The 23270-nt window shown below is 39.1% G+C and overlaps 1 protein-coding gene and 1 pseudogene across 6 annotated transcripts in view; one reads left to right on the forward strand and one right to left on the reverse strand.

Moving 5' to 3' along the window:
* Positions 1-23270, reverse strand: part of SIK3 (SIK family kinase 3) — a 246560-nt gene that overhangs the window by 117984 nt on the left and 105306 nt on the right. The gene's annotated exons all lie outside the window — the stretch shown is intronic.
* LOC132525410 (small ribosomal subunit protein eS1-like) lies at positions 6471-7240 on the forward strand (annotated as a pseudogene).

Below are 23270 nucleotides of genomic sequence, written 5' to 3' on the forward strand. Positions count from 1 at the left end.
ATCACAAGGAACGAGAATTATGAGATGAGAAATGAAGGGAGAATAGAGAGCGGGGGGGGAAAAGAAAATAAAATGTTAATTGATAATAACTTCACACTAAAAGTAATTATCCCTCCCTATTCTTTTTTAAATTTATTTTATTTTTATTTATTTTATTTTTGGCTGCGTTGTGTCTTCGCTGTGCGGGCTTTCTCTAGTTGCGGTGAGCGGGGGCTACTCTTCGTTGTGGTGCATGGGCTTCTCACTGCAGTGGCTTCTCTTGTGGAGCACAGGCTGTAGGCGCGTGGCTTCAGTAGTTGTGGCACATGGGCTCAGTAACTGTGGCTCACGGGCTCTAGAGCGCAGGCTCAGCAGTTGTGGCATATGGGCTTAGTTGCTCCGCGGCATGTGGGATCTTCCTGGGCCAGGGATCGAACCCGTGTCGTGTCTCCTGCATTGGCAGGCAGATTCTTAACCACTATGCCACCAGGGAAGCCCTATCCCTCCGTATTTAAAGATCTCTTTGAATTCTCCTGAGATCTCTGGGTCACAGATTTCTTTAGAGATCATACTTGCATTCTTTGAAACAAAGTCAAAGAAAATTCCAATAAATCAAATGTACTTTTCTGAGTAGGAGATGGCACAGAATAAAGAGTTCTGGTAGGAAAGACATAAAAACTAACACATACAGTAGCAGAATCTTTTTCCCTCTGAACAAAATCTCATAGAAGCTCTAATACATAAGATGAGGAATGGGAGAAGCACCTACTCTGGTTAACTCTGGGTAAGAGGTTCAGAGACAGACAAAACTTTTCAGAACCCTAGGGCTCTGGAGAACAATTCAGAAATCACTGGGACAGCAAAAAGAGAACTGGAGTGAGTTGAGATCTAGAAACATTTGTGACCTTGGGCATATCACCTTACCTCTATAGTCCTCAAGGTCCTTATCTACTAAATGAAAGGTGTGACTGTAAGTGACTTGCAGGCAGAGTTATCAAGACAAGGTCTCACCATGCCAATTCCTAAGTAGAACTCTGAGAGACTCTGGTGTTGCTTCTTTTACATTTTTATTTTATTTTTTTAAGTTCCAAGGTTCATTCACATAAAATCAATCAGAATCACCAAACAGTTCTCAATCTTGAACAACTAAAATATTTAAGCCATCTAGTTTTACAGTGCTATATAATATAGGACGATATGATAAGCAGAAAGATGTATTTACCACATTTGAGATAACCTCAGTGAGTAAGCTCTCAAGTGTTACCTTTCTTACTTAAACAGCAATTAAATACATTGAAGCATAACACCACTGTCTACCTAGGAAAGCCTTGGCATTTTTGCTGCTAATATTTTCTCTATTGGTAAAATCAATATCTCCTACCACTAAGACTAAGAAAACTGATAATCAATAATATTATTAATTTCCATTCCACTTACAGAACAAACAATGGTAGTCTAAATTAAATGGAATGTGATGCAGGCCACAATTAAATCAAACTAATTAAGCCATAAATTATAAACAAATTAGGAAGATGTCAATATAGAAACCAAAAATCCAAGTCTAAGAATCTTATCCAAATTTGATAGTTTCCATCTATAAAAAGAATCTTAGAAATGAGAAAATTGAAGTGTCAAGTTAGTTTTATATTTTTTCTTTGTGTTTTAGACAAGTTAATCCCAACATATTAAACATAATAAAAATAGCTTTAAATTTATTAAGCACTTAATACATGCCAAGGCAGTTACTTTTTATTATGAAAAATTTCAAATATATATAAAAGTAGACAGTAATACAATTAAATCAGCTTCAACAATTTTTAACTCATGGTCAATCTTGTTTCATCTATACCTCTACCAATTTCCTCCAAAATCCCAATTGCCATATCATTTCATTTGTAAATATTTCAGTATGTACCTCTAAAAGGATCCACTCTCTTATCTTAAAACATAACTATGGAACAGTTATCACACTTGAAAAAAATAACAATAATTATAGGCATTAACTCAATCTTCACAACCACCCTGTGAAGTAGGTACTACTATCATTCCCATTTAAAACTGACGCACAAACCAACCAGGTAATTTGCCCAGGTTATACGGTACTAAATAGCAGAGGCAGAATTTGAACCCAAGCATTTGAGCTCTAGAACCTGAACCCTTAACTACACACTATGTTTTGCTGCCTCTCAAAACTAGATTTTACGGTAAGGAGTTCTTAAATATAAACATAGTAAACTGATTAACAAAGGAATGAATGACAGTATCAGAAGTCAGCAAAATTTTGAAACCGGGAAAATACATCACAGTACTTCACCTCTCCTCCAACTTCTTTCTTCATCTTCTGCTGGTATGCTCATGAACACCTCTACCTTCCTTCGTTTAACATAATGCCAATTATTACAAGGTTTGTTCTTCTCACTACAACCAGCTCCACCAGGTTAAGCTGATATTTGGGATGTACTCTCTGACTAGCTTTCATCAAAACAGACTCACTGGGTGCAGTCCTACTCAAAATTATTCTCTACAGAAGTCATAAGATGTAGCAGACAGACCCTAAGGTGACCAACCTCCAGTGATTGCACACACCATACATTCATTCATGATTTTGTGTAATCTCTTCTCTCCCCTCCATCAAGCTGGAAGTCCTGATGAAGCAAGTGGCCATGTTTGAGAAGCTCCTAAGAAAAGGAACTGTGGATGGTCTCAAAGAACTGTAGGCCACCTCTCTAGAACCTGTGGGCAGCCTCCAGCCAACAGCCAGAAAAAAGTCAGTCATAAAGCCACAAAAAAATAAACTCTACCAGTAGTCTGAATGGTCTTTGGAGTGGGTTCTTCCCCACTGGGGCCTCCAGATAAGAATGCAACCCACCCAATACCTTGATTACAGCTTTATGAGACCCTGAGCAGAGGGTCTCCTGACCCACAGAAACCATGAAATAAAAATGTGTGCTGCTCCTACCTCGACTGGGGAGTCGGCAGTGACTCCCATGAGGAAGCGATACTTGACTGAGCTCTGATAGATGAACAGGCGTTAACTGGGGGGATGAATGGTCAAAGGTCCCAAAATTGGAGTAGCATGGCAAACAAAGACTGAAAGAAAACGAGTGTGCTTAGAACAGGGTAAAGAAGGAAGACCAGACTGAGGAGGGTCTCATAGGCCCTAGGAAAGAAAGTGATTTGGAGGACTTTATCCTGAAAGCTATGATTAAAAAGTTTTAAGCAGTGGGTACCATAACACCTGAATGTCCCAGAGACATCTTTAATTCAACTGTACAAAATCCAATTTCATTATCCCTATTTCTCATTTCCCAATTTCTATAAATGGCACTATCCTTCTTCTAGCTAGGAAATGACAAACAGGCTACACTATTTTACATTCCTACCAGAAATGCAGGAGAAGGTTCTAATTTCTCCACATCCTCACCAATACTTGTTATTGTCCATCTTTTTTTAATTATAGCCATCCTGAAGGGTATGAAGTGGTATTTCATTGTGGTTTTAATTCTCATTTTCCTAATGACTAATAACGTTGAGCATCTTTTTAAGTGTTTATTGGGCAGCTGTATACCTTCTCTGTTCATTTTTTAATTAGGTTGTCTTTTTATTATTGAGTTGTAAGAGTTCTTTATATATTCGCAATACAAATCCCTTATCAGATATATGATTTGCAAATACTTTCTCCTCATTCTGTGATTTGTCTTTCACTTTTTTGATGGTATTGTGTACAGCACAAAAGTTTCTAATTTTGATGTGGTTCAATTTAATGTTTTTTCTTTTGTCCCTTGTGCTTTTGGTGTCCTACCTAAGAAACCACTGCCTAACTCCAGATCACAAAGATTTACTCCCATGTTTTCTTCTAAGAGTTTTACAGTTTTAGTTCTTACATTTATATCTTTGATCCATTTTCAGCTAATTTTTGTGTATGGTGTAAAGCAGGGGTCCAACTTCACTCTTTTGCATGTGGATATCCAGTTGTCCCACCATCATTTGTTGAAAAAACTATTCTTTCTCCATTTAATTGTCTTGGCACTCTGTCAAAAGTCAAATGACCACATTTGGCTTTTATTTCTGGACTCCTGAACCTATTCCACTGATCTGTCCTTACATATACTATATACTGTCTTGTCTCCTAGTTCTTGATATTCTAGATGTTGATATTCACCTTACTCTCTTAAGGTTGGTGTTTATTACACAAAACAATGGGTTTTGTAAAGTCTCAAGCACCCAACACAGGACCTAGGACCCAGAACCCAGAACAACTATTTATAATTATTTAGCAACTATTAATTATTAATAGCAACTATTAATGAACCAAACCGAAAAGATTTCTGCTTGTGATTTAGGGGGAACTTTTAAAATTATTTTTAAAAAGGTCAGTTGATAAAGCAAATATTAAAAATCGAGATGAAAATAACCTGCCAACTTAGCAAAATAACAACAGAGAAATAGAACTAAGAAAGAACTGGAGTAACAGTTACTAGGCAACCACAACAATTACTAAAGGGGACGACTACTCCAAATTTTTATTCCAGTTAATTCATTCATTAATGTAACTGTGTATGTTAGATCCTAACTACTTCTTTTAAAAAAGAAAGAAAGGACTGAGGTGCTTACAAAATCAAATACATAAAATAAGACAATTAAAAAAAAATCAATAAATTCTTTCCTCCTATTTTCTCAAAGCTATAGTGCCCTTGGGAAAGGGCCAACCACTTCTAGATCAGCAGATATGCAAAGGATTCATTAGCATTAAGTCCATTAGTCTACAGGCAACACACACGGGGAAACTTCTAATATATGAAACAAGGACAAACTGTGTTAGACTCTTCAAAGGATAGATATAGGAAGTTCTGGCCCTCACCTCCCCAAATCTCTGCTTTTTAACCAAAAAAGGATAAAGAAAAGTGAGGGTTTCTTTGTCCTCTGGTTCCTCCAAAGTAGGTCAGGTCTGTGTGTAATTACTGGCTTTAGCATTCCTTCAGAAAAGGAAGAGATGTCAATGCATGGAGATTTTTAAAAACAGCACACTCAGGCTAGGGGTAGAGGCAAAAGAGTGCCTCTGCTGCTTACCAAAAAAATAAACTAAGAACAGTTTTTTTGTTTTTAAAAATCGTAAGTCAATTTTAAGACAGGTAGGATAAGAGGCCTAATTTCTCATTCTAAGGCTACAAACCCCTGAACTTCTTGAACATGTGGATAAATCCTCCTTGTTTCATCTTCTTCCTAGTCATGCTCCCTACTTAGCAAGGTTGACATGAAGAAACCGTGAAAAACAAATTCAAGATATATTTACCGGAGGATTTTCTATGTAAGAACACCTACCAAAAGATTAATTAAGAACTAGTATTTTGCATTACCAAATCTTTCCTTAGAAAAAGAATCACTCTGGGGTTCTTTTTAACAATATGCTCATAGAAATTTTTATTGTGAAATACGTCACATACAAACCACAGTTCCTTATGTGCTTTTCTATTCTAGTCCCTATTTCAAGACAATCACTATCCTAAAATTTATATTATCATTCCTTTGCTTTTCTTTACAGTTTTACCCTATATGTATCACCAAACAACATATTATTTAGATTTGCCTGTTTTTAAATTTTATATCAAGAGAATCAGACTGATCATTGTTAACTGCCTTTTTTGATCCTTATAATGTATTTATAATATTCCTCCATGAAGATGCATGCAGTGGTACCTAATTCACAATATTTATGCTAAACAGTCATTCTTTTACAAATATACCATCTTTATTATTGCTTTACAGTTGCTGGACATTTAGGTTGTTTGCATTTTTAGCTATTATGAACAGTATTTTAAATATTCTTATATTTGTCTCCAGGGCCATGAATACAAAAGTTTCACTAGGGTATATATTTAGGAACCAATAAGTAAAGCCAAATTGTTTTCCAAAATGGTCATATTCAACAGTGGGACTGTTCCCACTGTCCCATATCATCACCAACAACTGTTATTTCTCATTTTTCCCAGTCTGGTGAGTGGTGGGGAGCAAACAGTTCCTCGCTGTTTTAATTTGTATTTCCTTGATTACTGAAAAGGTTGAGGATCTTTTCATATGTTCACGGACCATTTATTTCAGCCTCTGTGAAATAAACTTGTTCGCGACTTTCTTATTTTCTTTTTTTTTAATTTGAAAATTTCTTTTATATTCTAGATGAACTTTGTCAGTACATCTTCTCTCAAGTTGTGGCTTATTTTTTCACTCTCTTTATGGTGTCTTTTTTTAAGTAAATTTTTTTTATTGAACTATAACAGATATGCAGAAACATCTCCAAATTATAAGTGTAACCCACATACGAAAAAGCAACTTGGCCCTTTTGGCTCTATGAGCAGCACCATGGCGGTCGCCAAGAACAGGCGCCCTTCTAGGAGACCTCACTTTTAGTCTAGTGCAAATTACCTAGACTATACGAAGGTGATAATAGCATATTATAAGTGATTTTTTTCCTACTGTGAAAAATAAAAAAGAACAAGCACCTTACAAAAGGCAGCAAAATGGGAGTCAAGAAGAAAGTGGTTGATCCATTTCTTAAGAAAAATTGGTATGACATAAAAGCACCAGTATGCTCACTATAAGAAATACTGGAAAACCACTAGTTACAAGAACTCAAGGAATGAAAATCACATCTGATGGCTTCAAGGGTAGTATTTTTGAAGTGAGCCTTGCTGATCTGCAGAAGGATGAAGTCGCATTTTGAAAAGTCAAGCTAATTACTGAGGATGTTCAAGGCAAAAACTGCCTGACTAATTTCCATGGAATGGATCTTAGCCATGACAAAATGTGCTCCGTGGTCAAAATGGCAGACCATGATTGAAGCTCATGTTGATGTCAAGACTACCAATGGTTACTTGCTTCATCTATTCTGTGTTGGTTTTACTTAAAAACACAACACTCTGATGCAGAAAACCTCTTAGACTGAGCATCAACAGGTCCACCAAACTTGGAAGATGATGGTAGTAATCATGACCTGAGAGGTGCAGACAAATGACTTGGAAAAGTGGTCAATAAATTGATTCCAGACAGCATTGGAAAAGACAGAAAAGACTTGCCAATCTATTTATCCACTCCATGATGTCTTTGTGAGAAAAGTAAAAATGCTGAAGAAGTCTAAGTTTGAACTGGGACTAAGTTTGAGCTTCATGGTGAAGGTGGTAGTTCTGGAAAAGCCACTGGGGATGAGACAAATGCTAAAGTTGAACGGGCTGGTGGAAATGAGCCACCAATCCAAGAATATGTTTAAGATTCAGAGAAAAAATCCGATTTGTGGGGAAAGAAAGCAATTTTGGGTTCTCAATAATTTTTAAGAGTGTAAGAAGTCCTAATGTCAAAAAGTGTGATAACTGCTAAATCAGACATATGTGGTATCTTATTCTCCGTGCCATTAAACCTCATATGTCCCATCTCTTCTTTCTCTGTACTAAATTTCAGAAATTTTCTTCAGATCTATCTTCCACTTCACTCTTGAATTCTATCCAATCTATACCATCTTTCCATTGTGTTTTGTCATTTTTTTCTTTAAATTTATTTATTTATTTATTTTTGGCTGCGTTGGGTCTTTGTTGCCACACGTGGGCTTCTCTAGTTGCAGCGAGCGGAGGTTGCTCTTTGCTGCAGTGCGCAGGCTTCTCATTGCGATGGCTTCTCTTGTTGTGGAGCACGGGCAATAGGCACGTGGGCTCAGCAGTTGTGGCTCGCAGGCTCTAGAGCGCAGGCTCAGTAGTTGTGGCGCACAGGCTTCGCTGTTCCACGGCATGTGGGATCTTACCGGACCAGGGATCGAACCCGTGTCCCCTGCATTGGCAGGCAGATTCTTAATCACTGCGCCACCAAGGAAGCCCCTGTCATTTGTTTTTTATTTCTAGAAGTTCTGCTGAGACTGAGCTCTTCTTTCACACCTTCCTCAACAATTTTGAGTCTCTTCACCATACCGTAATTTTAATCTCCTCTTTTATTTCTTTAAACATCTACAGTCTTTATAAGACTAATGATTACCGCTGATGTTTTAGTTATCTAACACTGTGTAACAAACCTCCCCAGAACTTTGTGCATTCAAACAACAACAATCACTTATTTTGCTCACAAATTTGCAATCTGCCCAGGGCTCAGAAAGGACAGCTTGTTTCTGTTCCATGTGGCATCACCTAGGGCTGCTTGACAGGAAGTTGGAGGATCCAGTTTCCAGAGGCTTCTCACAAGGCATCAACAGGTTAGCACTGGCTGGCAGCTGGCAGCTGAGGCCTCAGTTCATCTCCACATGGGTCTCTCCATGGACTGCATGGGCTTTTTCACAGCATGGTGATGGGTTCCAATAATGAGCATCCCAAGAGAGCAAGGAAGGTGTGCGGCATTTCTATGACTTAGCCTCAGAATTCACATAATATCACTTCCGTGTTGACTGACTTTTGGTCAAAGCAGTCAGAAAGCCCTGGCTAGGTTCAGTGGAATGAGACAGACTCTACTTTTTTTTTTTTTTTGCGGTACGCGGGCCTCTCACTGTTGTGGCCTCTCCCTTTGCGGAGCACGGGCTCCGGACGCGCAGGCTCAGCGGCCATGGCTCACGGGCCTAGCCGCTCCGCGGCATGTGGGATCTTCCCGGACGGGGGCACAAAGCCGTGTCCCCTGCATCAGCAGGCGGACTCTCAACCACTGCGCCACCAGGGAAGCCCCAGACTCTACTTCTTGATAGCAGAATAGCAAGGTTCTAGAAGGGCACATGGGCTGGGAAATACTGTGGCAGCCATCTTTGGAAAATATAATCTGCTACACCTGACTCACTCATAGTTGCTTGTCTTCTTGTGCAAGCTCACATTTCTTGCAACTTTATCCATAAAAATTTTTGAGGTCTGTCCACAGAGATTTAAATTTGATTCTCCCAGACTCTGGGAATCACAACCAACTAGGACTACTAACAACAAAGTTAGCAGCTGAGAGATTTTCAGGCCTTACAGGTAGTGCAAAATCCTGGCTGCAAATCCATGTGAGGGCAAGCTTCTGTTTAGGCAGTTTCTTGGGAGACTTTTTCCCCTTCTCCATTCAGACCCAAGGCATTAATATGCAAGTCTCTGTATGCAGGGAATTTTTTCTCCTACTCATCCACTGAGAAGTCACCTTTCTGGGATCCCAGCTTTATATAGGGCAGTTTCTAATATGACCTCCCACTCTGCTTGGACACTATTTTCTTCTCTTGTCCCTCCTCCCTTTGGCTCTAAAGCCATAGGAAACCCTCAGCACAAACACCACCATCAGTACTTACTCTACATTGTGGAATCATGCTTTCTAGTCCTTTCAAGGCCTTCAGTTGTTTTTCTCACATGGGCTTCAGTATTTTACATATATTTTTCCTTTCCCCAGCTTCATTTTAAAATGTTCTGACCAGAAGGGAATTCTCTGCACATCTAATCTACCATATTACTGTCAAAGAAATTACTCACCATTCATTTTAAGCTATTTCACTTACTAAAAAAAGATAAATAATGTCAGGAATACATCTATGTTTTTAAAAGGCAGCCATGTAAAATATCATATTTACTTGGATGGAAATGCTTTGGAAAATGTCCTTAATTAATACACTTCCCACAAAGCAAATCAGAGGGAACTTGAACTTATTAGAAACAGTAACTTTTGCCCCAGATTCTTCACACCTCTTAAACTCTATTGGTCTCTATGCCCTTGTATGTATTTTTTTTTAATTTATTTATTTTATTTGTTTATTTTTGGCTGTGTTAGGTCTTCCTTGCTGCGTGGTCTTTCTCTAGTTGCAGTGAGCAGGGGCTACTCTTCCTTGAGGCGCGTGGGCTTCTCACTGCAGTGACTTCTCTTGTTGCGGAGCACAGGCTCCAGGAGCGCAGGCTTCAGTAGTTGTGGTAGTTGGGCTCAGTAGTTGTGGCTTGCAGGCTCTAGAGCACAGGCTCAATAGTTGTGGCGCATGGGCTTAGTTGCTCCGCAGTATGTGGGATCTTCCCAGATCAGGGCTCGAACCCGTGTCCCCTGCATTGGCAGGCAGATTCTTAACCACTGAGCCACCAGGGAAGCCCCCTTGTACGTATTTTAAACGTGGTTTAGAACTGCACCACAACCCAAGGTAAAGGAAACTGTACCGATTTAAAGGAAAAAACAACAAACTATTTCTAGAGCCAATGTCTTAAGGTTAAAATTAAAAAAATAAAAAGATGAGGTCAATGTCATATAGGAAGAGGTAAATTCAAGTTCTCTTTGGCAAAATGAAAATGAATTAACTGGATTTAATATTCATATGCATTTTTTGAAACATATTCTTAAGACTAAAGAAACAGCAGTTCATGAAAAAAAAGGAGCTATAAGCCACTGGAATAAAGCCTTTGCGCGTCAGATCTCCCCACCATGCTGAAAGCAATGGCTACAAATTACCATACTCCCCAAAAGATGACAGCCAAACTCTTCTATCCCAGAGGAAAAATGGCTATTGCAGCCGTTAGTCAGCACTGCAGGAGGCTTAAGACTAAGTCACTGAACAGACCATTTATTGTTCTTCATCTTGTACAATATGACCTTTCCAGCTCAGCCTGCTAAACATCACAGTGGTCCATGAGGAGAAAATCCACATGGAAGCAAATTCCAAAATGCAATTTACCCTATAGGCAGCTTGCTTTTCCAGATTCTTCATCCCACTTTGCTCTACTCCCCTCTGGGTCATAACAGAACTTGGCAAATGTTAGAATTTGCTATGTATAAACTCTGGAGCCCAGATTAGAAAACTCAGCAAAGTATGCATTTGGTACTGGCAAAAATGGTCGCTTTGTGCACTGATTCAGATTTGCTAACTTAGGATATCTACGGTTTCAAAAATGTGTCTGCAACTGTTGAAATAAAAAAAATCGGAGAAAAGGCACGTGTCACACACATCCCAACATAGGCTTACGAGTCTTCTGAGATCATCCTCTCCGTACCAACAAAATACCAAGGCCATTACACAATCTGTGGTTTCTTCTCATAATTGAAGAAATTAATAGCTTTGGATGCAAAACTTAGATAGCTTTACTCTGAGATATTCTCCCAGCCTTGGAGCTCTGTGTATAGAATCCCAAAGTACCAGTTACCAGACTCCCAAGTAGAGGTCTACAAAAGGTTCTTTTCATTCACTAGCAATCTTTCTTCATAGAAAACTTCAAAAACGTCTTTTGGAAGAGTTTTCCACTTATAAAAAGAGTCTGCAACAAAGCCCTATTGTATAGTAGTTTGTGTTTACCAAGTTGATAAAATCCATCTATACTGTAATTTCATGTCATACTTTATTGATAGCTCTTTTCCTTATATTAAAATCAAAGAGTTAGCATCCTAACAAGGTAGAGAGTACACAGGATACATTTAGCACATGACGTATGACCAAGTTTAAAAGGGTTGAACCTGGAAAAGGTAATTGCTCAGTTTGAATTGTAAGTCATCTGACATACTGATTTGGGGAGCAAAGCTACATTCTATAGTTTTAGGCAATGTAAATCTAAAGCATAACACAGCAATGAGTTTTTCCATCTGAGTAATAAGGGTATTCATATAAACTAATTACAGCCTAGAAATTAATTAACTGATCAAACCAGATGAGTTTACCCTTGGTAAATTAATAAGAGCTTGCTTGTCCATCTGGACATTAAAATGCTAGTCAGCAAAGGTTTTGTTATAACTTAATCTTTTCTGATTTGCTTTACATCAGAATTTTTTTGGCCTCCATTTGTTCACCTACAACTCTGTAAGTTCCTTTATACACATCCAATAAAAGCAAAACGAGTACTTAAGCTTGTACATATGCTTCTAAGGGGCTATCTTTTTAATAAATTTTGCATTTATTTAGAGCAATAATGTACATGCATAAAGATATTATTGTTTAAAAAACTTATACTTTGTAATGCAGTCCCTTAACACACCCAAAAAAATCAGTGCAACTAATGCCTATTCAATGAATAGTATAACTACAAATAAAAAGGTCCTCATTTACTCCTGCACAGAAACTGAAGGACCTACTAGCATTAACCTCAATTCAGTATTTTAGACACACAGGCTTTACGGAGAAAATGAGTTTATAATTTCAGATACCTCTAACTGTCAAGTCACATAACCAGGTCTGGGTTTCTACAGGGCTGTGGTAGCTCACTTCAGTTAGTGAAGCAACCCATCAAGGACATCAATCAGTCTGGTTGGGGGGAAAAAGCATCAATATATTTATTATATTTTGGATATATACATTTTTTTCAGTCCACTCTTCCACCTTTTTCTGAAGAACAATTTTTTTGTTACACTCTAAACTTCTGGCTTTTGATATCAAGTAGAGAACCCCAATGTCATTAACGGTGCAGAAAGAAGAGCCTGGGCTTGAGGCAAGAGAATGAAATTGGAATCCCAACCCTACCACTTAGCTTCACATCTGTAGAACAACTACTTTAATAAAGTTGCTATAAAGGTTAAAAGATATATCACCTAGAACTGGTGATATAGCTGGCATAGAACAGATAACTAATAAATATTGGCTGTTCTTATTGTTGTTATTAGTACCAACACTATTATTATTATTATTATTATTCCTGATGGGTCCCTACCCTGTTTCCTAGCAATTCCAAACTTGTCACTTTCTTCAAGCCCTCTAGTCAAGCTCAAATCCCTAACTTTCAACAAATGACCCACTCTTGTGCTTGACAGAGAAAACAGACATGAAGAATTTCCTCAATTTCATGTCTCTAGATATCTTCATGCACCCAAATTTGCCTTTTCTTTTTCATTCTAGAAGAAGCAGGTCTTTCCTCCAACCTCAGGCAAGTAATAAGTGCCCAGTAACTGTTAGTCACTATCATCCTCTTCCTCTTCCTCAACAAAAGGAACAGGAATTTCCAAACTCCACGTTACTGAAGACTGGCTGTTGCTCCAATTTCAGGCTTGGCAACTACCAGCACTCATGTGATTATGGAGAATGGCTACTGGTTTTACAGTAATCCATTACTCTCTTCTTCATCCTCAAAATCCATTTAGCTGACATAAAGGAGGTCAAGTTCTCATAAAATAACTAATGGTTCAAACTCATAGAAACAGAAAGTGGAATGGTGGTTGCCAGGGGCTGGGGGAAAGGGGAAATGGGGTATTTTTTAATGGGCATAGAGTTTCGGTTTTGCAAGATGAAAAACGTTTTGGAGTTTGGTTGCACAACAATGTGAATGTACTTAACACTACTTAACTGTATACTGAAAAACAGGTAAAATGACAAGTTTTATGTTAGTGTTAATTTTACCACAATTTAAATACATACATATTGGTACTAGCTCAAGGCCACCCCAATATGACCTCTGCCAACCTTTGCCCTGAATTCATTTTCTGGACCCCTATTCAAATTAGGGTGAAAGTTCATTTAGCCATTTCAGTTTGTTCAAGCAAATTCCTGACCAACATCTAGATAACTTATATAACCTATGTTTTTATAAAAGATAAAAAAGATGCCATGTTGTTGAGGGATACTTGGGGGTTAGGATTGAATTCTCAGAGATAACAAGTACAGCATCTGCTTCCCTCCACCCAGCAGAAATAAATATTAAAATAATTCTCCAAGAATACTACTCACACTCCCAGTGGAATCTTCTGACATTGGCACATAGGATACTTGGGACAGAGGTATGGAAGTGAATAAACATGTGGTAGAAAGCTCTCTTAACATAACCTGCTCCAGTGAAACTCACCAAATGAAACCCATGTTGTAGGAAAAAATTTGACTTGAGATGCAAATATTTATAAAAACTGTGACTTAAAGACCATCTATTTTTAGGAGAGAAAATATGCAGTAAATCTAACACAGCAACAAACTAAAATGCAGGGTGAAAAGATAATAGTAAACCATTTCAACCAGAATAAGAAACTGTACTTTTGAGAGTTTTTTTTTTTTTTTTTTTTTTTTTTTTTTTGTGGTACGCAGGCCTCTCACTGTTGCGGCCTCTCCCATTGCAGAGCACAGGCTCCGGACGCGCAGGCTCAGCGGCCATGGCTCACGGGTCCAGCCACTCCGCGGCATGTGGGATCTTCCCGGACAGGGGCACGAACCCGTGTCCCCTGCATCGGCAGGCGGACTCTTAACCACTGCGCCACCAGGGAGGCCCGAGAGTTATTTTTAAAATGTTAAGTATTCACTCTTTACCTCAAGATGTTCAAGAATCATTATACAGAGAACTGAGTGTGTTAAACACATGCAAACACATATGAACAAAAGCTAGGTTTGGCTGTATTCACAGAACTTACCTGTAGTTGTGTGGTACAACTCCCATTCACCTCTTGAAGTATGTAAAGGACATTACCTCAACACAAAGGACATTACCTCAACACAGAACCATGTAATGTTAACACTAGAAATATCTTATTCTAACCCAAGCCCTTTGTTTCATAGATGATGAAACTGAAGCACTGAAGGGATAAGTAAAACCTATGTACAAAATAAATTATGAGATCCCAGCATATAAAAATTCAGTAACTTTCTAATATACCAACGTTAATTTATAAGAAGATGTGATGATGATAATTTTTAAAAGAACACATTCACAATAGCCACAAACTATCTCAAGCCTTGGAAAAAGCATTACAAAAATGTGTGAGAATTTTACGGAGAAAGCTAGAAAACGTTAGTAAAGGACCTAAAAGAGGACACATGCCGTGTCCATAGACAGAAATGCCTAACGTTGAAAAGACCTCAATTCTCCCTCTTGCCCCTATATAAGCCACACTCTAGTCTCTCTTCCAAATAAAACTACAATAAACAAAAGAATATTCTTCTATGTTGTGGGCGATAATGGCAAAGGGACAAAAATATAAAAAGTATAAGGATAAAAAATATAAGGATAAACCAGGAAAATAAGTCATCTTACCCAAGCAGTTTAAACTTTAAATGCAGGTTTCTAGCCTATAACGCCTAGCCAGCAGGACTCTTCCTTCTACATTCATTATTTCTGCGAGTTCAAATGTCCCTCAGATGATCTGTGTTTTCATGCAATTCTCTATATTTGCTTTAAAAATCAGTAAAGGCTTTTAAAATGTAAAATGAACTTTGGAAACAATGTGGGCAGACCGGAAACTAATTTAACATTGTAACTTCATAGCCCACCTTACACTTCTTTAAAGTCTGTACAAACTTGCACTTCAGTATTCTGCCACTGTGCTTCCTGAAAACAACACCGATAGAAACTATCTTTCTAAGTCCCTACAGATCAAGAAGACAAGGTCAGCCTCCCACCCCACCCACAACGCCACACACACCTCCAGGACCAAAAAGATACAGCACCATAAAATCCTAATAAAAGTTCTGCATTAAAACTAAAGGCAACCCAAGTTATTTTCAGTGAGTAGTCTAAGATAAAGAAGGGGGGCTTCCCTGGTGGCGCAGTGGTTAAGAATCCTCCTGCCAATGCAGGGGACACGGGTTCGAGCCCTGGCCCGGGAAGATACCACATGCCGTGGAGCAACTAAGCTGGTGCGCCACAACTACTGAGCCTGTGCTCTAGAGCCCGTGAGCCACAACAACTGAGCCCGCGTGCCACAACTACTGAAGCCTGCGCACCTAGAGCCCACGCTCCGCAACAACAGAAGCCACCACAATGAGAAGCCCACGCACAGCAACGAAGAGTAGCCCCCGCTCGCCACAACCAGAGAAAAGCCCACGCGCAGCAACGAAGACCCAACGCAGTCAAAAATATAAATAAATAAAAGGGATTGAGTAAATTAAAATGAAAAATTAGACCTGACCCTGTGGAATTAACTTCATATTACTGTGGATTTCCAAATTAAAATCCCATGTGTAGATTTTGACACGTGAAGTAGAACGAGGCGGGACAATTAACAACTAAATCTTTAACCTAAGCAAGATAGTTTCTGACAGTTTAACTCAAAAAGGTAACTAAAAATACACACAGGGCCTAAGTTAAACCTTACTGCAAACTGGGAAATAAGCAATTGAAACTTCTGTTCTAATAACTTCCGAGTCTCTTTAATATTTTATTACATCAGATCCAAAGCTGCCAAAGTTTAAATATCAGTCTGGAGACAGGGGCAAAAGATTCTTTTTCCCCTCTCCCCCAGAAAAAAATAAATTGGAAACCGTAGATATTCTGTGAGAAGGCAGTAAGACAGTCTGTGTTTTAACGGTGCAGTCATGTAACGTCTATGGCCAGACATACCGACTATGCGAGCTGCTTGGCAAGCAGTACAACATGGGGTTTACTAATACCAATCACTGTAGGGCTCTTGACTAGCCAAGTACCAGCAAATGTGCACTAAGTCTACAATTCAGAGGTGAGAACTTTCCTGAATACAAAGCTACTATAGAGGCCAAGTGTCTAGACTTGAGGAGGAGGAAACCTGTCAACATCAGAGAGCTTCCCCAGATTAAAGAATGAACATTTTCCCCCTTTGAGAGAGAACGGGAGAAAATGTTATGAATGAGCCCCAACAGTCAGAACGCTAACCAAAGTTGGGTATATCCTGTATACATTAATGAATAAAGCAACAAGTCTAAACTTACGGGCCTGCAGAATACAGATTTGAATATCTTAGTATAACAGTACAGATTATTTTATTAAAATAAATATTTAAAAGTACATTTAAAAGACATTATTTCTCCAGTTTCCTCAAGAATATAGGACAGGGGCTTCCCTGGTGGCGCAGTGGTTGGGAACCCGCCTGCCAATGCAGGGGACACAGGTTCGAGCCCTGGTCCAGGAGGATCCCACATGCCGCGGAGCAACTGGGCCCGTGCGCCACAACTGCTGAGCCTGCACTCGAGAACCCACGTGCCACAACTGCTGAAGCCCTCGTGCCATGGCTGCTGAGGCCCGCGTGCCTAGAGCCCGTGCTCTGCAACGGGAGAGGCCACCGTGGTGAGAAGCCCGTGCACAATGAAGAGTAGCCCCCGCTCACCGCAACCAGAGAAAGCCTGCACGCAGCAACGAAGACCCAACACAGCCATAAATAAATAAATAAATTTTAAAAAGAATATAGGACAAAAGACCAGTGAACTATATCCCTAGAGTTAAACAGGAATAACCTCTTTGACAGGCTCTCAATTCTTAAACCTTAGTTTTCCTTAAGGCTCGCTCTCTCTAGTCACTCCTCCCAGTCTCAGATATCTCCAATCAGACTATAATAGCTTCCATGTCTGTATCTCCAGGCTTCATATTTCCAACCATCACCCCCTGGATATCACCCTCATCTTCTCCATTATACTGGAAAGTCAGCCCATCCATAATTAAACTGATCACATTTTCTCTTCCACTGCCAAATCTTCTCTTCTACTCTGAATTCCCTTGTCACCTAAAAGAATTGTTTGGATAAAGCAATAATTAATCTACTTCCTAATTAATCTACTTACCAAAGGTCTCCTGCTTCACTTCCCCAAACCATTAATCCCTCACATTCCAAAAATGTTCTTCTATCATGAAAGCAGTATCACAAAACAATAATCGCTACATAGGTAAGTTTTCTGTGTGAAGTACTGGGCTTTATGTATATTACCTCATTCAATCTAATCCTCAAAACAGTGCTCTGAGGTAGGCATTACTGTGCTTGTTTTACCAATGAATTAAACCGAGACTGAGGCTTATCCAAAGTCAGAGAAACAGCTAATAAGTGGGAGACTAGGAGTTCAATATCAGATACTAACTCAATCACTATATAAAACTACCTCAGTACAGATTTTTTTTTAATTGAAGGAAGGGGGAAACCAGGCATAATTTGATCATCCTAATAATTAAGTTACTAATTCATCATTTATCATACAGTTTCTGTCATGAAGTACACATTATTTTATATTATTAGAGATACTCTCAAAACACGAATCTGATCTAAAAGACTGAACCAAAAATATATTTTGGTGATTGCCTATTGCTTAAACAATGAAGTCAAATTGTATTTCACAATCTGCCTCCAACCTATCTTTCAATTATATCTTCCAATACTCCAGCTACTGCCCCTTTCCCCACTCCCCACACTTTTTGGCACTAACTAACGTACACAACTAGTAATTCTCATTCACTCTCCTAAGGCCAGGTCTGTGGGCAATGTTTTTAATGTAGCCTACCCTGACTTCTTCAAGCAAAATTAATTCCTCCCTCTTCTTGCTTCTACAGCAGATTTTTCATTCCTTTTTTTTAAAACACAGCTTTATTATTTTTTAATAGATTCACTTTTATTTGAATACATTGTTTTGTGTGCGTTTTTTTTTTTTTTGGCTGCACTGGGTCTTCATTGCTGTGCACGGGCTTTCTCTAGTTGTGGCGAGCGGGGGCTACTATTTGCTGTGGTGCACGGGCTTCTCACTGCAGGGCTTCTCTTGTTGCAGAGCATGGGCTCTAGGAGCACGGGCTTCAGTAGTTGCAGCATGCCGGCTCAGGAGTTGCGCCACGTGAGCCCTAGAGTGTGTGGGCTCTAGGGCGCACAGACTTCAGTAGTTGTGGCATGCAGGTTCAGCAGTTGTGGCTTGTGGGCTCTAGAGCGCAGGCTCAGTAGCTGTGGCGCACGGGCTTAGTTGTTCTGCAGCATGTGGGATCTTCTGGACCAGGGATTGAACCCGTGTCCCCTGCAGTGGCAGGCAGATTCTTAACCGCTGCGCCACCAGGGAAGTCCCCAGGTTTTTCATTCTTAACTTATACCACACACATCTATGTACATATACATATACATTCATACACATATATCAACAAGTTATTACACACACCGAGAAAGGGAGTCATCTTAACTTTTCATATATTTAGACACACATACAGAAACCTCATATATTTTGCACCTATAGGGAAAGGCACTTGTGTAGTAATTCTTACTATTTCTGTTCCTATCTCTTCCTTTCTTATCTACTTCTTACCTACATACACTCCATATGCTCTCCAGCATATTTTTAAATTACACTGAGGCCAAAGGAAAATATTTCCAAAGGTAAAAGTAAATGACATGGCAACTAGCACTACAGTCAGGATCAAACATGTAGCACCTAATATATATTAACTGTACAAATTGTTTTGTTTGTATTTAAAGAAGTAGGGCTTTTCACTGTGCTTTAGGTAGCAGAAATGGCCACCACTGTCCAGGATAGGGAGGTAACAGCATGAGGAGTTGGGATTCAAAACGTTATCACTAAAGGACCAAATACGAACAACAGATTTTTAGATCTTTACTTCCTTTCCCCTCCCCACAGTAATAGAAATGCTTTTTCATAGACACAATTAAAAAAAAAAATTAGAGTAACCCTATAGTAACCACACTATTTCCAGATTATTTTGCCCTCTACAATACCTTGCATTATTAACATATTTTAATTATAAAATGTCTGGATTAACTGGAAAACATTTTTTTTATTACTGTTTAACAACAACAAAAAGACACTATAGGCAACAGAATAAACGTAACCTTTTATGGCAGACATAAAAAGACACCCAAAAAGACAAGGTTACTTAGCTTCTGTAAGTGATTTCTTTTCTCCCTCTATCCTTCTAATATATTCTGAGAAACATACAGGAATGGAAATTTAAGAAAACATGCATATTCTTCCAGTGCAGACCTAAAGCAACAAGGGAAAAAAAACCTCAAGTAATGGAGGGGAATGGGGAGAGGAACAGGGGCTGTAAGATGTCAGCAGGGTGATAGGGGAGGCCAGGTTGCCAAAGAAACCAAACAGTAAAGAATAAGAGGAAAAAAATCGTTAGTTGGAAAACCTCTGAATGCTTTTACAGGAGCTCAATCCCTTGTCCTAAAAAGATGTGCTGCAAAGAGACCAATTGTCACGAATGACAAAGGGGACCTGGAGCAAGAACACCAACTGCCAAGCAACGCCCTCTTCTAAATTACACAGTACACGTCCATCAATTAGAACGACCGCAAATGAATTCGGAATCCATGATGAATCTTCTGACTGCAGAAACCCAAACTTTGTGTGTGTCTGTGTTATTTTTTTAAAAAGAGCTTCTGTCAGCTTACATTTAAGTAAGTATAATGGTATATTTAAACAGACATAAATACAAAAACTATTACTGTTTATATAAGCTGACCCAGGTAAAGAAACTCAGCGAGCCAGAAACACTTGTGAAATTTGCTAGTCTCCCTTCTTCCTTAAAGTCCAGTCTAAAGTTGTTTTGATTTACCACAGTTTAGAAAGAAAAAAGTGAAATTACGAAGTATTATTTATAAGCAGCCAGTAATTACTGGTTTTGAAAAGAGTTTGAAATGAGCGAACCTACTTGAAATCCCCAAGGCAAACCTTTGTTCTAAGGCCACTAAATCGTTTTGTAGTTAAGGAGATAGGGAATTAATAAGGGGAAAAAATTACACAGAAGAAAAGAATGTTAATTTTATTTTCTCTGGAAAACATAATATTTTAGAGCATGGTGGTTAAGACCATGGTTTCTGAAGCTCTACTCCTTATTAGTTTTGGGACCTTAAGAAAGTTTCTTGCCCTTGCTGTGCTTCAGTTTCCTCACTGGTTAAGGTAAAGAGAGTAATAATATCTAACTCACAGGGTAGCTGTCAGGTTTAAATGAAATAATGATTAAAGCACTTAGGGCAAACAGTGCTCGGTAAGGATTCAATAAATGATCACAAAATCCCTTTGAGATTATCTAATTAATTTCCTCATCTTGACCATGGTTATATATACTGCAAACTATCCCCTATAGTATCACTGTCAGACTAAAGTTCCTAAAATCATCCTTTCACAGTGCATGAGGAGCCATATTTACTCACAAACTCAAAACTATGGGTCTGGCTTTCAATATCCTCTGAAACCTGTCCCCACACAATCTCTCCAGTTACTGCCCCCAAACAATCAGTTTTCGTCCTACTACTCTTCACTCAACTTCACACAAAACATACTTTTTCATTTCTGCCTTTGCAGCAACTACAGTCTTCTTAAAAGGTCCACTTGCCAGGTACCTCTTACCCCTACTTTCTACCTGCGCAAATATTAACTACCTTTCCAGGACACAGTTCAGGTTCTTTGAGAAGACTCCAGTACTTTGATCTCCTAGTGATCATTCCTAATCCTCTCAACAACCTAGCTCCTGAGGATAAACTGTGACTGCTCTCTACTTGTACCTGGTTCATTCTAACTATACAAGACAACAATCTCCTTGAGGGCAGGGACTATATTTTCCCTTAAACATCATCCAGAGGTCCAGCAAAGCTATGCACCTTGATAATAAGGCTTTTCACTCACTTGTTTTCACAGTTGAAAACAAGGGAAAAAATTTTATTCAATAAACACAATAAACAGTAAGCCTCCTAAATCCATATTATAGCTTAACTCTAAGAAATTAGAAAATATTCTCATAAATATAGCTGTAATTTTACGACCAGAAAAATATCAGTTACATATAAACTTGCCCAAACCCAGTGGCATGAGAAAGAGGCAGATTCAACAGGATGAAAATATGGTATTTGTCTCTCTTTATTTTTTTTTTAGTATTTATTTATTTATTTGGCTGCGCCAGCTCTTAGTTGCAGTATGTGGGATCTAGTTCCCTGCCCAGAGATCAAAGCTGGGCCCCCTGCTTTGGGAGTGTGGAGTCTTAACCACTGGACCACCAGGGAAGTCCCGGTACTTCTCTATTTTTGATGTAAAAAGAATAAGCAGCAGCGTTTCACTATTCTTAAGTTGCTAATGGAAGCATGCAGGCTTAAAAAAATCGGCATGTTCCCTGATCAGTATCACATTCATCCACAGCAATATCATGGATGACCTTTTCACTTTAATCCATTATCAGAACAAAATCACAGATCTACCCTAATGCAAGCAATTTTACATCTCTCTGAAGTTCAACAACTTGAGGGAACAAGATTCAGAGGAACCACTGGCCATTATTACTGGATTACCTCTCTTGAAATTTCCTCAGTGCCAGTCTTCATTTTGCCATGCACTTGACTCCCTGGCATCTAGTCTGGAAGTAGGCTTAAATACATACACACAAGGAGGTGTGCTGAGCAAAACACTGGTTATATACTCAGCCAGTTCATCTGGATCAAACAGGGCAGGCAGTCTGATAGATAGGCAAACCAGATGTGGGCTGAGGAGACCCGAAACAGCAGACTTTCTCATATGTACATCAATCATTCATTCAACAAACACGCAAGGCACTAAGTGCATATCTACTTCTATGTACTATATACTATATGCAAGGCACTTTGCTCAGCATTGTGGGGTTAAGAGTACTTAAATCACTGACTCATTCTATACTGGCTCACATTTTATTTATTTGTTTATTTATTTTTAATAAATTTATTTATTTTATTTACTTTTGGCTGCATTGGGTCTTCATTGATGTGCATGGGCTTTCTCTGGCTGTGGTGAGCAGGGGCTACTCTTGGTTGCGAAGCGCAGGCTTCTCATTGCGGTGGCTTCTCTTATTGCGGAGCACGGGCTCTAGGCATCGAGGCTTCAGTAGTTGTGGCTCGTGGGCTCTAGAGCACAGGCTCAGTAGTTGTGGCGCACAGGCTTAGTTGCTCCGCGGCATGTGGAATCTTCCCGGCCCAGGGTTTGAACCCACGTCCCCTGCATTGGCAGGCGGATTCTTAACCACTGCGCCACCAGGGAAGCCCATGACTCACATTTTTAATAAAAGGCATATGACATATACTACCAAAAAGGCAAATATGTCATTTATTTATATTTCACTTTGATTCAGAAAATGTTTAAGATAGCTCATAAAAAGTCACACTGGATAAAATATAAAATGATGAAGGGAAAAAAGGAGAGAAAATGAGATTAGAAAGACAAGATAAAGAAAAAGTAAGAGGTTTATTTACTAAAATGAGAACATTAAGATCTTTAACATTTTTCCAGAATCGGACAAATGTACAACATAAAGAAAACAAACAGAATACTATGAATTTGAAGGAGTAACAGATCTCATCCAACCAGTGTGGTTAGGGAAGACTGGGACCCAAAAGAGCACACAGTGCCACTGTTGACTAAGAATGTGAATTCCTTTTTTCTTTTTTTTTTTTCCGTTGCGGAGCACAGGCTCCGGACGCGCAGGCTCAGCGGCCATGGTTCACAGGCCCAGCTGCTCCGCGGCATGTGGGATCTTCCCAGACCGGGGCACAAACCTGTGTCCCCTGCATCGGCAGGCGGACTCTCAACCACTGCGCCACCAGGGAAGCCCGAATTCCTTTTTTTAAATAACAAAGCAAAACTGTATTCTGTTGCTCTAAAAACATGTGTATATGAGATGCTTTTCTAGACAACTCCCAAACAGAATTGATCATCTCCTTATCAGTGCCCTTTAGTACTTTATGTA

The sequence above is a fragment of the Lagenorhynchus albirostris genome, chromosome 9 (assembly GCF_949774975.1).
Source record: "Lagenorhynchus albirostris chromosome 9, mLagAlb1.1, whole genome shotgun sequence".
NCBI classification, from domain to species: Eukaryota; Metazoa; Chordata; class Mammalia; order Artiodactyla; family Delphinidae; genus Lagenorhynchus; species Lagenorhynchus albirostris.